At 35.4% G+C, this 16,270-nt stretch overlaps 1 long non-coding RNA gene across 1 annotated transcript in view; it reads left to right on the top strand.

Annotated features, from left to right (window-relative positions):
* Positions 1-725: 725 nt before the first annotated feature.
* Positions 726-16,270, top strand: part of LOC148653304 (uncharacterized) — a 40,216-nt gene continuing 24,671 nt past the window's right edge. Inside the window, exon 1 of the long non-coding RNA XR_015941642.1 lies at positions 726-818. This is a non-coding gene — a long non-coding RNA (uncharacterized LOC148653304). The remainder of the gene's footprint in view (positions 819-16,270) is intronic.

Below are 16,270 nucleotides of genomic sequence, written 5' to 3'. Positions count from 1 at the left end.
GACTCACTTCAGTAAGATGGAGAGTCAGACAAATAATTAAACCAACATGTCTATATAAAGCCAGAGGAAAGTCGTTTAAGAAGTAGCTGTCCATTTCACTGTTCATATTCAAGTATGTTTTTTTTTCATTACACAGTATTTACTGCTTTCACTTTCAGAAAATCAGAACATGCACTCAGCCTGCAAGGAGTAGGCACATCAATCATCACGCCTTGCTGATCATCAGACATGTCACATATACACACATACTGTATATATTGTTTTATTAACTGCCAGTATATGGACTTCTTTGTGTAGTAGGAGTTTTCCTGTGTAAAAGAAAAAATGAATTTGGAAAAGTACTGCAGATCCTTATCAACAGAGAAACAGTGTGGGCTAGATAATGTGATAAACCGATTATATTACTTAGTGGTGGCTGCCCAGCTAAAACTCCCACAGGGTTTCTTTTTTAAGTTAAGCATGATCTTTTTTTACCTTAATTTAAAGTCAGTAGTGGGGGGGGTCCAAACTATTCAAATATTTTAGAAAACAATGTATGGAAATATATTTGGAGACAAATCTTAAAAAGAGGAAGCCAGGATCGGTGGCTTTTGTAAAATCATTCACTGATGGCTGCCTTGCTGATAAACTATCAGTCCTGTCTGCTGGAGCACTGCCACACTCATAAGTATGCGGGAGGCATTGGCTGTTTTTCCAGTTCTGTGCTGTCCTCAGATGAACCTTGCAGCTGTGCCAAGAATCCAGCACAGTTTATAGAAGGTAACCGGGTTATAAGCCAACAGTGTATTTCAGCAACAAAAATCCTTCGGCAAAGAAAGGTAAGCAGAAATATTTCAATGAACCTTTGGCAGCAGATAATTGCAACCGTTTGAGGACTAATAATTAAAGAGGTACGAAGCTAGCAAACTCAGCCCACAGGAAATAAATAGAAAGCTTTTAGGAAGCGAAATGAGGATGTCATGAAAGACAGGGCCAATAATACAGAGTGATAAAGACAGTCTCATCAAATGTGCTGTGAAAAATCGAGCAGCAGGAGGGCTGCTCTTCATTGGAAATCAAGACAAACCCTTGCAGTCTTAGTGAATGTTTTCAGCTTCCATACGTAAGAAGGTGGTCAGTGATTGTGGGCTTCAGATTCAGTTTTTTCTGCCTTGTTAAAGACATAAACTTTTACAAAATGTGTCAGATTGGCCAGCTGAAACTTAGTGCAAACACCTAGGTTGCTAGATTTGTATCTGAAGGAGCTTTACAAGAAAAATAGCTTTAAAACCCGTCTTCATGTTCTGGCAATGCTTGGAATAAAAGACTAAGCAGCTGCACAATGCCATGTAAATGCTAAATGACTTCAGTACAGCACTAGACTTCTTTTAAGGCTGCTGACAGTACGCCACCCTAACAATGCAATGGTTTTTTCAATGTCGTCTTTCAAGTGCAATAAACGTATCTTACTTTGAATCCTTGGAAGGAGATCATGTTTAATAAAGAATTGTTAGTTTGGTTGATAGAGAGTGAGGGTAATTAGAATTCCAGTATCAATGCTTATTATTCAGATACAGTGTATCTGAAGAAAGAAGCTATTTTATGCCCCAGGTCAAGAAGAGTGGTGCTATAGTATTTATGCTATTCTCTTAATGTGTGACAATTATCTTGCTGATCTCTTATGTGAGAGGTTAAGCTATTATCTTAAGTAAACTACTGTTTGTTATCAAAGTGCTGGATCCTGTTTGTTCTTTTCCAGCCCATTAATTCAACCGATCATGTCCAAACCCAAATGCAATAGTGCCACAGTTACTATGGTAAATGTTTCTGTAGTTAATCTTTTCCACTGAATAAAAATCATTTTATTATATGTTAAAACTGAATAATTAGAACCTCTCAGTCTTTTCTGTTCAAGGCCAAAAAGCTTCAGTTCTTGTATCCTGTCAGAGTAGGATATTCCTTTGTGCCCCACATTGTGGTGTATCTAATCTAAACTAGTAACACTGACCAGGATCAAGATGGCGCCGATCAGTGGCGACGTCTCACGTGTAGTTCTCCCTCTCACTCTTCTCTCTAATGCACTTTAGAGCACTGTGCAATTTTATTTTTTAACTATACACAGAATTTTCTTTTTATTAATTCTCCATATTGTCGAGAAGATGAAAACGTTAGTCAGCAACACCTTAATTAATTTGCATACACAGGTTCCTCTGCTCAGTGTTTCCTATTTTACAGCTTTAGGTTTAGTAGTTTGCTGAACACTCTGCACGTCTACACTAAACATCGTCTGCCCGATGTTTGCCCAGTATTGCTTTTCATCTAAATCGTTTGAATTTCCTTTGTAGCTTCTACATTGTTGGTGGCTTATGATTACCTTACAAACAAGAATAGTGGCCCTAATACAGATCCTTGTGGGTTCAGGTTTTTTGTGCATTAACCAGTTCTTAATCCAAAAATGTACATTTCATTGAATCTGCAATTGTAAAATTAGTATTTTCTGAGGAACTTTAACAATAAGCTTTTTTTATTTATAAAGCACCTTTAAAAGAAGCTACTCAAACCGCTTCACAGTAAGGAAAAAAAACAAGGAGAAGAGATAACAAAATCAGCACGATTAAAAACAAGGGTTTAGAATGTGGTAGAAGATTCAAACGGGCAGACATTGAGATCAGTTAAATAAAAGCCTGGCCTTATTAAATGATTTGTGGCACAGAGGTTCCCTAAAGGTTATCTCCCTCTGCCCTGATAATTTTAAAATACTAGATTACTATACACATGCTTTAACATTTCAGTTTCACCTACTGACATCCCCGATGATGTGCTCTAATCTATGTGAGGAAAATTAAAATCTCCCATTATCTCCTTCTTCCTCTATTCACACACATTTTACTTGGACTTTACATTGGATATTCATCCATCTATTTATTTACTAACCACCTTACCGGACGGGATGTCAATCAATTGCAGGGCACACACAAACACAAACACATATACACTCACACCAGGGCCAATTTTCCAAGAAGCCAGTTAACCCACCAGCATGTCTTTGGACTGTGGGAGGAAACTGGAGCACCCAGAGGAAACCCACAGTAACATGGGGAGAACATACAGTACAAACTCCACAACAGACAGCACCCCAGGAACTGGACTCAGGATGCATGCCCTGCCATGCTGACCACCCTGCTACTGTGCCATCCATCCATTATATAAGACTGTATTATAAAAAACCATCTGAATTTAGGAATCTGTAGCATACTGCTGTCACTATGTCCTTTAAATGAGGTTTTTATACCTCTGACCCATATAGATTCTGAGTACCAGATCTAGATTTTGTTCCTATACTTGAATACTCATGTGGATGTATAATACAACATCACCTTCTCTTGCATCTTTGCTGTTTCTTCAGAACACTTACTGTATTCACTAACGTTGAATACATCACCAGTGCTCTCTTGTAGCCGTGTTTCAGTGATTCCAATTACATTGCAATCAATTTCAAATGCAGAAGCTTTTATTGCTTTTATTTTTTGGTTTACAAAATTCCTGAAATTCAGATATAAATGCTAAATTACCTGGTCCTTTGGTGTTTTGAATCTACCTCGGTTGTTGTTCTTTATACCCCTTGCGTATCTCCTTTGCAGATTTTCATTACATTCTCCTCCTAACATTTTAGTTTAAATGTTATTGAATATCCCCGTAGATCGATGCCCCAAGATGACTGCTACCCATCTCATTCACATACACATTGGTATACAGTATGTGCAATTTTTAGACTGTTTACAGAGCCGTTTAATTGTGTCTTCTAAATGATACCCTACGGTCTCATTTCTGACCTTTCTTAATAAACTCTATGTGAGTTTGAAGTACAGTCTTCTTTACATCTTAACATGGTTAGCCATGAAGTGTGTATTTGGTATGCCAAATACAGATGTTTAGTATACAAAGTCAAAACTGCTGAACAGCTAAGGAACGCTAGTGTTTCTTTTAGGCTGGTGAAAAACTGTACATTCCTCTCTAAGGTCAGATAAGGGAATGGATGTGATGACTTTCCAGCAAATTAGTTCAGGCTAGGTTTCAGCCTTAGGCTACAAAAATAAACTATCAACATGTCCTTTTAATACTCCATGCTGCCAATTCACAGCAAATGCAGACTAACCATCACAAAAATGTACAGAAAATGTGTCTTAAGCTTGCCACGGGATCTGTTCTGTATGTTTAACTGAATACCCTTCTCTATGTCTGATTTTTTAAGGTTTGTTTTACAAGTTAAATCAGCTTTTTTAAAACACATATGATTTACACATTCAAGCACGCACACATACATGTGTACAATACATACATACAATAAAATCTTTCCAGATTTCTAAGCAATCTTGTTTTTTAAAATGGTTTTGTATTCTCCATGCACGCTTGTCATGACAGCTGCTTGTTGTCCCTTTCATCACATTTTTAAAAATAAGGCAATTCCTACTCAAAGTTCTTATTGTAATATAGACATCACTAACTAATTTTTAGGGTTTTTTTTTTCGAAAAAGATACCCAAAAAATCACAAGTTGATGCCATAATAATATAGTTCTTTAAAGGCTAATCTTTAAAAAGCACCAAAACACAATATGAGATTAGAGATATTCCTTAAGAAGGCAGATGCTGTTGTTGGAGTGGACATGAGGGTACCGTGTGATGGAGGAGCACCTGGAGCATTTAACAATTTCAGTATGAGCATGGTTCAAGTTCCGCGGTTATTAAGTGCATGTGACTGCATCTTGCAATAAAATTCAAAACGTGAGGATTCAGTGCTGAAGCTGGCAAGTCAGCTTAAAAGCATTTTCATTGTGGACATTTCCTCAGCAGATATGTGGTGGCATTACTAAGAGGGAATCTATTGAGAAACAAGTTATTTTGATTGTTCAACGTCATTGTCGTACTCTGCTTTGTACACTATACTCGCCTACAAAAGTAAATTCAAGCAATGACAGACCCATCATTACGTCTTTCCTTTTTACTTCATTTTTAGGACACTTGCATATTATGTGTTATGGATAGCAAAGTGATTCCAAACCTCTTCTTCCAAAACATACATGTTTTTTGCTTATCCCTCTGATAAAACACATCAAGAATATATATGTATTTTATTAAGATCAGCTCATTTAAAATGTCTTAATCAAATACTATGCAGAACTATTCATTTACAATGTGCATTATACTGTATGTCAGTTTCAAATTGACCAAAAATTAGTCAGTCCACAAAGCTTCAAATCACCATAGCAACAATACAATAATGATTTTCAGAATGGCTTATTTGAACAATGAAAACCTTTTGCTTGTTGAACATGAAGTTTATTATCAGAGGTATTAATAAAAAATATCAATTGCTTTTCTGACATAATTTCTTGTTTGAGTCTGTAAAATTAAAGTTAAAATTATTAAGAATTTTTCATTTTAAAAGATATTAAATGCAGTCAAGGAATTCGTATTTATGTGATAAAAATGGAAAGACCAAAGGATCATGTTCTCAACAAAAACAGCCCTAATTCATTCAGCTCTCTTTATGGCTTACAATTCAAAGAAGGGACTGAAATTATTTACTGTATGTGAACTACATGTTCCACTATATAGTTCATTCTATGTTCCACAATGTCTGGCTGTGTAAACTGCTAAATTCAAGAAAACAAAACTGATGTAACTATCTTGACAGAATCTGGCAGCAAATTAATGCAATGCTTAGGTAATTTGTTTTTTATGAACTTTATGTGACCATTGAACATTAATCGCTTGTAGTTGTAGGCCTATAAAACAGTTATGATTCTATTTTTTAATGTAGATATACTGTATATTTGCACTTAGATAAGGCAAAGATTAGTGAGCAGTTAAATTACAGCCTTCCACAACAATTAGAAATGTAATTATCCTGCAATCTTGAGTGCTGAAGAAGTTGCACTTTGTTTTTTTTAAAAAGACTGTCTTTTTTTTTAAAAGGCATAAGACACGTGAAACAAGAGCAAACAGGGACATGCTACAAGAGCAAATAGGGACATGCTCTCCTCACAACGCAGAAAATATGGCATCTTAGTTGGGCACTGCAGAAAAAACAGTTGCACACTCATTCGTGACAGCCTCCAGAAGTACTTACAGATTGTCAACTTTTCATCAAAATCCATCTCTCTAATACCAGAAACAAATGCACAGAGGTTTTAGAGATGTTTCTTTGCCTTGAAATTATTTTATTTATTGTATTTTTTAAGAACATTGCTGGAGGGGTGAGGGTAGGACAAAGCAATGTATTTAGAGACACAGCAACATTTTTTTAAGAAAACCTTATTGGATTTTGCTGTTTTTATCAATAGAACATTAACAACTTTGACTGAAAAAAGTTGAAATTCTTTCATTTTAAAAAGTTGCTTGAGCTATATCCCGAAGGCCATAAATATTTTATTTTTTTTCAATGATCAAAACAAAGCTTATGTGTAAGAACTCTAAGGGAGACCAGAACTTATGGAGCCAAAATTCTTTGAAAATCATACATGTGTGATAATGAGCAGCACAAACTGAAGCTCATCAAAATTCATCTCAGCACACCAGAGACTGAAGAAGGAAACAAGCAAGGATATGTATTATACTTGTAAATCTGGAAACTGAAGTTATACTGCCATACCTGAATGCTTTTAAGTTTGCCTTAATTTTGTCCTTTAAAAATCTTTAAAATCATATTTTTTGTTGATTTACAAATTAAATATATAAATATACATTCTTAATTGGTCAGGTAAAATTCACACAGACATTACAGAAACAACTGCTTAAAACTACTAGATATTTGTTGCTCAGATTAAATCTTAAATGTGATTATAAATCCTATCGATGCAGTATCCAGGATTGTATGTCATGCTGTATGCTTCCTTTTGCTAAATCAGAATATCATCCTCTTGACTTTGTCAGTGGCCAGTGGTCATCAATGTCAGACAAAGGAACAGCTTTGGCAGGGAGAAATGTTACACAAATGTTACTGTTTAAAATGCACGTCACATATTTTAATTTGCAACTTGCAATTGGTATTCTCCTGGAGCTGGCAAATTCCAGGTTAATTGTAAACATTATAGAAAAACCAAAATCACATATCCAAACTATAGCTACACAACTGAAATGATCAAGCGGGCTTCAAATGGGATGTGCAGGTGTCCTCAGTACTGTATACGTTTAAGCCACCAACATGTTATGGGAAGATCTTAACAGAAAGGTGAGAAAGATGGTTATTCTTGAAATGACAACAGGAGACAGTGATGTACTGCTGAAGCTGTATGCCAAATTGTCCTAGGTTTATGCAAGTGTAATGGCTATCAAAGAGGATGTCTTGATAGAAAACCTTTGTAGTTTTCCCAGCAAAGTATGTCCTTTTGCTGTTTCTTCTTTTGAGACTATTAATACATTTCCCCAGGACTCTCTGTATATTCTGTTTCCTTACTATTTCATTCAGACTTCAAACACCTGCTTCCTCTGCCAGGAGGAACCTACAGTAAGACTCTTAGGTTCTTAGGAGATGAGCCAAAGAGAACAACCTGGGGATGATATAGTTCATGGGGTGAGCAGGTAAAGATTCCTGCAAAAAAGAGACAGGTTTTGGGGGCTCTACAGCAAGGCAGGACCTGCCCATCAGGGTTTTAGAGAGAAAAGAGGATGTAAGTGGAGTGTGAAATTAGAGGAATAGAGTCCATCGTCTCCTTCACTCTGTGTGGTTCCCAGCTGGCAGTGGACAGAGCTGATTAGGCTACTCTATGTGAAAACGGGAGAACACATTGAGTATTTTACATTTTTAAATTGTTTGTATCTCTGTAATGAGCTCATACTGTAGTTTTTCAACACCAAACACAGAAATTAGTGTAGACAAAACTAAGATGTTTATAGAACTAGGAAGCCATCAAATATTTACAACAGACAATGTGATCACATACAGAAAGAAGTTACATCATTGCTTACTTAATTTAGTGTGTCTCAGAGACTTTTTTATTGCATTCTTTGTAAGAGTTGACATGTTTCTTCTGTCTGGAAAAACAAAATGTCTGTTTTTTTACCACTGCTTGACATTTTTTTTTCTAAAAGAGTAAATATTATAAGAGGTCTGTGGAGTATAACATTTCAGTATATAAATTTGGTGTAATGTAAGACAATATTTAACTCCTTGGCAAAGGTCAAAAAAAGGTTGAAGCACTTACTGTTCAGCCATAATTGAGTAAATTAATCATTTCCAGCTTTAAGCTTTTTAACTCTCAGATATCCTATGAACAGCGCTTGGATGATAGTTAATGGTCCTGGCTGATGTAGTATTATGAAAAAAAAACCCTCTGAAAAAAAACTGTTAAACCACAGTTCTCTGCTGCCATGGAAACTGGGCACAGTAATAACATGGCAAATCCCTGCTTGAAAAAGATGCTCTGCACTTCCTGGGAAAATAAGAGCATCCGCTAAATAAATAATATGCATGTGTGCATTTCCTCTTGTGGTTATACTAACTCAAGTGGCTGCTCCACTGAAAAGAGAAGACTTGTCTTCCAAAAGGCAGCCAAACTCACATAGAATTTCAATAAAATGTTTCCAAGTCAGAACAGACATACAAGTGCTTTGAAATAGCAAATGCCAACAAAAGCCTTTTTCCAAAACAAGATTATTCATTAATTATAAAAATTCTCTCAGAACTGGCCACAAAATGAAACATGCACAGGGAAAAAGTTAGTAGAAATGGAGAATGACTTTTAATTTACTTTTTTTTAAATAACAATTTTCAGAATAAGCAGACCATATACAAAATCAGGCAACTATTGAGTTCTTATGTTATAAAAAAAGTGCATTACTATAAAAGCTCATTCATTAATTTAAATGGAAAACAGATACAGTACAATTAAACTAAAAAGCAAAAAACTAAAAAAAGTGTTACTAAGCTTTAAATCACCATTAGAGCTATAACGAAGGTGTTTAAAAGCTCGTTTGAAGCACTTTGTTTTTTCTTTCTATTTTATATTAATATCAATGCTATAAGATTGACAAAGTCTAGCTTTAAATAAACTGTGAATTAGCGACAGGGGAAACAATTAAACTGCTATTGCTAACCACATTTTTGTGACCAATAATCTGATGAATGTTTCACATGTAGGTACAAAACCTTCTACAGGCTCCAAGGACAAGACTATGTATATAAAAATATCCAGAAAATCTTTGGAGACAGCTGAGAGCAAAATAAAACCAAAGCAAAATGATGATCCTTAAAAACTAAAACAAAAGCCTACAGCTGAAAGGCATAAGTCACTCAAATGAATGTATTAACCTCTGTGTACTTATAGCCCAGAGTGCATAGTGACAGTATTAACTCAATGAAAATCTTCACCCAGTGACTGGTCAGTTCTCATTCAGAGACAATGCCATATCTCAGGCATTTGCAATTTGTCAGTTATGTTGGCTGTAGTCTATGGCATGTTTCACTCTACTACTCAGAAAATCAAGATACGTCACAGAGGCAGATAATTGATAAACCATAATGGGTTTGTCTTCTCAAAACCTTTTACTCCAAAATGGCTTTTTGGAGATTTTGTACGTTTTTAGTGTTATGATTTACAAAGAAAACATCAAGATATCTTTGTGACTATGTCCCTGCTTTATAGAACCTTAAGTCTACATTTCTCGAGAGACAGTTACATTTTGTTTTTTGTTGTAATTTAAGCAATGGTATTGAAAGTCTGCCAAACCCCTCCAAATAACGTACAGACAAGCACAGATACACACCCCAACACACCCATCTCATGGGAAAAATAATCACAACCTTGATCTCAGAATCCACACCTATGGAATGAAGTGTTTTCAATTTCTTACCATGGAACTTGACATTTTGCAGCTAAAAGGTTAGAAGAAAAAATGATCTCCAGAGAAGTTTCCTCCTCCCCACCTTTTGATACCATTTAGAATGTGACTTCATGCATGGTGAATAAAAACAGGGGTCAGCTGAGAGCACCGACAGCCTTGAGTGACGAATACAAAGTATGTTTAAACTTTAAAGATAAGATTATTTTGAATCATCCAGCATGCATGTAGCATTCTGAAGGAAAATATTAAGAATGTTATTAACTGTATCATTTGGAATACAGCTTAGCTACTAAAGTATAACTATTATGTGGATTACAGATGCCAAACATTGAACATTAACTAGCATAATTTTATTTTAAAGGCTATCCTTCACCACATATGAACCCTGAAAATCATGTAGGTTTAAACCTTCACCTCCCTTGTCTTACCTCTTTTCAATGTACAAACTTTAACACCAGCCAATACTGCATGTGTTTAAAATTAATTTTAAAATCCTTCTTGAAACACTTCATATCCAACATTCCAGCAGTTCTTGAATGCAAGTCTTCCATTCCTTCTCATTCTGAATCCAGTATTGATGTAATTAAAATAATGATTTATTTGAAATACCACTTTTTACTCATTATCATATATAAACAAGAGTTTGAGAAATTTAATGGAGGTTCCTAGCTGAGATATCACTCAAGGCACTGAAGTTATGTCGTTGGCCTATCTGACAGATCAGCTGTTAAAACTACAAACTGCAACAAAGAAGCATTTGGAAGCTTAAAGTACAAAAGGAGGAAACATCATGCTGTTTGCCCCCCATGTTTATCGTAATGTTTATTTTAATGTTTATTTTAGTGAGTCACTTGCACAAGACTAGGACTCCCATGCAGTCAGTTTGTGAAATTTTAGGAATGGAAAAAAAGAAAACAAAGGAGTGAACCTCCCAGGTGGATTCTGAAATTCAGTTTGAAATGAAGTGTGAAGGTGAGACTTCCAGCTAAAGCTGAAGTCATGTGTGTCTGTATTTTAACTGGCCTTCAAATCTAGCACGCCTTAAATAAGATTTTTTCTCTGCGAAACTGAAAGAAAAACAAAAGACAATTGCATAACACAGGAGATATATAAATATATCAAAGAACCATTTCAAAGGCAATTCCATGGTATTTGACTTTAATTCCAGAAAAATGAATATGTGCGATCATAAAAAGATTTTTATGTGTCTGAGTGGGAGTCTGTCATTGATCACACTAAGCGTGATACAAAAGGCTTTATCAAGTAACTTGAAAGATTCATAATGTTTATGATTTTCAATATATTTTTCATTTCAAAGGAATAGACACTTAAAATGTACTACTTTACAAAAACTCGTTTCACTCAATATGTTTCTTTATTTATGAAGAAACCCAGTTCTATTACATAAGACATATGATTTACTGTACTAACTGTACTTTTAGCCAGGTTCTCAGCTAGTAGTGTATGCTACTAAATCCATATTCTGGATTAAAAAAAAGTAGCCTTTGAACTTTATGGTTGTGGAGAGAGCAATAACTGATGTTAATGACAAGGAACACCTGGCAATGAGTCAATTAGATTTGATTGATAAATGTGATAGATAAATTCCTATGACACTTCATACTGGCTGTTCTTGTATAGTTTGCCTTGAGGTGTTGTGCACATGTTTTTGAAGATTCTCATCAGTGTGAATAAAAAAATGTTAAACGACAAGCCTAGATAAATTAATAAGTTATACCTGTTCTAGTAATGGAGGCTTTTATTTTGTTACTTTTATGTCCAAAAGAGGAATGGGGCCACTAGCCTTCAGCTTGAATGCTGTTATTAGGTTGTACCTCTGATGTACAGATGTACCTCTGTAAATCTGTGATGAAACAATCATAATGTCACACAGTTTTATTAAAAAAAGAAAAAGAAGTAGCTTCTTTGGTTGGATTCAGCCGATGCAGTAAACTGGACACTTTGGGACTCCTGGAACACTGATACTGAAGGTCAGATTAGAATCTTAGAATACAGCCCAGATGTGGCTGAATGATTTTATTTCATATCTCAGCCTAGAAAGGGAAATCAATGGTTCTTTTACCATCACAAAGCCTGTGGAACTCACAGATAAAAATGAACTATAGACCCTTATAATTTATTTTCCATAATTAAATGTCGCTTCATTTTTAGATAAAAATACAGGAGTCAACAATGCTGTGAGGAAAGGACTTCTTAATGAAATACCATTTGGTTTAGTGGCTTTACTAGTTACACTGATATTATTTTTATGAGAAATTTGGGTTTCATATAAAAGCTCCCCATCTCCCAAGTGTCTTTTTATGTCTTTGAACTTGTATTTTGACCAACTCTTAATCAACAAACACAAAATAAAACAGGAAGGTGTAAAAATAAATAAAATGTGAATGTGAGCATGATACTAGTGATTTAAGATGATGGAAAAAACAAATAGAACTAAATTAGAGGATCACCTATATGGAAAATCTAGGGGACAGTCAACATAGATTTAGAAAAAATAACTCTTGCTTCATTAACAGTGTTTTGAACAAACAGCAATAACTGTTACAGGTTGATGTAATTACTGGAGTGCCACAGGGATCTGTACTGGGATCAATGCTCTTGCTAATGTATATTAATGATCTAAATTCCGATATAGTTAGTAAAATAGTCAAATCTGTAGATAATACCAAAACAGAAAGATTCAAATAAAATACTTGGCAAACAGGTGAAAAATGATGTTTAATGTAAAGTTCAGAACATTATATGCAGGTAGCAAACACATAAACTCTAAATACTAAATGGGAATTACTGAGCTTGAAGAAGCTACATATGAAAAAAAATAGGTGTTTATATGGTGTTTATGTGGACACTTAATTTACATCTTCTGGTCATAATGGAAAAAAACGTAAAAAAGCTAAACAAAATGCTTAAATCAAGGGATGATATGATCAAAATGTATAATGCACTAGTAAGACATGAGTAATATTGTGTATAATTTTCTTCACCATAGAACAAAAAGTCATTGCTGCTCTGGAATCAATCCAGAGAAGAGCAGCCAGATATATTCCAGGGCATAAAGGAATATTTTACACTGACAGGCTAAAAGATCTTTATCTTTTTAATTTCAGGGGCTTGAAATAAATCTTGTGGGTTTTTTTGGTGAAACACGAAAAAAAGGTCACAAGCTAAAACTACACTGAAGTGCATTTATATCTAAAACAGGATGCACTTCTTCATACAAAAAGTTGTGGAGGTATAGAACCAGCTATCCATGCCCCGTTGTTGAAGCTGATGCCCAAGATTCTTTAAATAAACTGCTGGATGAGCTTAGCTACTTAGCTACTAACTTCCACACAGGTTAGATGGGTCCAATGGCTTTGTGTTGTTTGTAACCATTCATATTTTCTTAACTTAACTTAACTTTCTTAAAAATGTTGTGATTTACAACTAAAATAAGTTAAACAAATAACAAAAATTCAGCAGTCACTGCAATTTTACATTCTTTCATGTCTTGCATTTTGAACAGCAGCTAGAAGGAAAGACATACACAGAGTACACAATTGTATTTTTTTATTATTTTGTGCCTACAGTATGTTTAATGAAAAAATGAAAAGACATGTAGATACACAGAGTACACAATTGTATTTTTTTATTCTTTTGTGCCTACAGTATGTTTAATGAAAAAATGAAAAACCTTGTAAACACTGTTCATCACCCTGTATAAGGGTATTGGCCAAGAAAATAAATAATACAAAGAGAATGGCAGAAGTACTCAGAAATAAAGGCCCACACACTTCATTCTTTATCTGTATCTTGTCATTTCTTATATTTCATTAGTTATATTTCTTATATAATTGGTTCTTAGTGCAATGCTGGCCATTTAACCCTCAGATCACGATGGATGATATGGTCTCCTTAGCAACGTCATCAATGGTTGTCTTTATTTCAACAGCCCCAGACTGAAATGTTCTATTGTGTGGCCAGCATGTGCTTTTAACTTTGCATTTTTCCCTGCATTACAGGTACAGTGCCTGCTCTCATACTGTCCTTGTACTTGTGAACTGAGGCGATGAACACTTCATTATTCAGATGGATGTGAAAAGATCCTTGTATAGATGGGCTTCTATTCTAGAATGAGTAGTTCTATTCAAAACACACAGTCGCCAGGTAGCATAAACAGTAAAAGGAGAAAAGTGGGGGATGAGACAGAAGGCAGGAAAAAAGAGAGGAAGGGAAAGAGAAAGAGCATGTGTCTGTGGGGGCAGGAGTACCTCGGTTTTTATAAACATTCACTAATGACGTAAAATAATAAGTACACTTAATGCGCTGGATCAAAGAACGCTAAAAGCATTAGCTTGTGCATAATGTGTCACAGGGAGTCGAATTTGTTAGGAGCATTTCTTTAGACATGTGCAGGCTGAAGCCTCCAGGGCTTTTCTGGCCACTGCTATCCTTGTAACCCTTTCCGTGTGAGCAGAAGTCAAGCTTTCATCCTTCTCCTCCGTTTATACAACAGAACTACTTTTGAGAAAACTAAAGCCGCCGTGGCAGAACAAGATCCACAGAACTCACACTGAATTTTAGTTAGGAGTTCTGTTTCTTTAAGAAGACCCAAAAGGTGTCTTCTTATCTTGGCATTAAATCTCTGTCTTTATGTATTATAGTCAAGACAAAAAAATCGCATGAAAGAGTTGTTTATTTCAAACAACATCTTACACTTTCGAGAGATTATTCACCTTTCCAAAAGAAAACTTGATAGATCACAGCACCATTATGCAACTTCTTTGAAATGCAGACCTTAAGAAGATCAATTGGGATACACCTGACACTTAAATCACCGTCTTTTTAACCAAAATAGAAAAGAGACAATCCATTCTGGTGAATCCACCCATTGAACACAAGAAGGAAAAGGATTACAAACGAGAGGAGGCCAATCATCCCTTACACTTATATAGCGCTTTTCTGGCCACTTCACTCAAAGTGCTTACAGGTAATGGGGACTCCCCTCCACCACCACCAATATGCAAACCCACCTGGATATCCGATGGCAGCCAGAGTGCTCCAGAACACTCCCCACACATCAGCTATCAACGGGGAGGAGAGCAGAGTAATGAGGCCAGTTCATAGATGGGGATTATTAGGAGGCCATGACTGGGAAAGGCCAGGACACCGGGGGTTACACCCCTACTCTTTTCAAGAAACTGCAATTTCCCTCACGGGATTCATTAAATATCTATCTATTTAAATGCCCTGGGATTTTAATGACCACCAAGTGTCAGTACCTTAGTTTTACGTCTCATCTGAAGGACAGCGCCTTTTTACAATATAGTGTCCCCTTCACTATACTGGAGCATTAGGACCCCTCAGGATATCAGCTTCAATGGCTTGAGTGGGTAGCTTGTTCCCTACTCCCACCAACCTATGGGTAAGGAAATGTTTTCCTGTTCTCAGTTTTATATGCACTTTTGCACAGTTTCCTCCTGGGATCTCTGGTTCGAGTTTTTACCATTTGGAAGAAATCCGCTGGGTTGATTTTCTCAAAGTCTTTGAGTATTTTGAAGACTTGTGTCAAGCTCCCTAACAGTCTTCTCTCTGTTCAAGACTAAAATAAATTGTTTTCCTAATATTTGTCTTGGATGTATATCAAGTTCACATAAAACTACCTTGTTATGGCATTATGCCATTATTTACAATAAAAACATGAAGGAATGGACTGATACAATTCTTATTGCTCACCTTTAAACTTATTACCTCACAATCAAGTCAAGCATGCTGTTACAGGCCGGTTAATGAAAAGAAAAAAGTCTGTTTGATGAACATATAGAAACATTGTGCATTTCTATTCAAATTAGTGGTGTATTGCAGATTGAGCACCGATTGTCTTTTTACTTGTTTTTTACTGTTTCTCTGGACAGTGTCTGTCAGTGGCAAACACCATGGCATACAAAATATAGAAAGTTAAAAATACACAGAACCAAAATTAATGTAAAGAAACAGATGATTTAAATTAAAGAAATAACAAACTATAGAATGTTAAATTTAAATTTCCCTTAAAGACTTAATGACTATGATATTAATATACTTTGGAAAGAGATGAACATTGAGCATGTCTAAACAAGTAGTCCTTCTTTAGGAAACTTAATAATGTCACAATAAATAGATAATTTAAATATATTTTATGGATATCATTAGTCCTCACCGTGCAACATACAGAAGGCACCATAATAGTGGCAGTTAAATTTATTCATACTTCAAATGAAATAGGAATATTAAACATCAAATAACAGAAAGGTGTACAATTTGGATATTTCTTTCTTAAAAAAATCTAAAAATGTTATACAGTAATCATTCAGTGAGACACATTACCCAATTCGTAACCTACTCTGCTGCTTGATTTTTTCTTTTCACCAGGGTTGTGAATAAGTCTGCAGAGCACCGTATGTATCT

This window comes from Lepisosteus platostomus, chromosome 10, assembly GCF_059453375.1.
Source record: "Lepisosteus platostomus isolate fLepPlt1 chromosome 10, fLepPlt1.hap1, whole genome shotgun sequence".
In the NCBI taxonomy this organism is placed as follows: Eukaryota; Metazoa; Chordata; class Actinopteri; order Semionotiformes; family Lepisosteidae; genus Lepisosteus; species Lepisosteus platostomus.
This window is presented reverse-complemented; position numbering and strand designations above follow the sequence as displayed.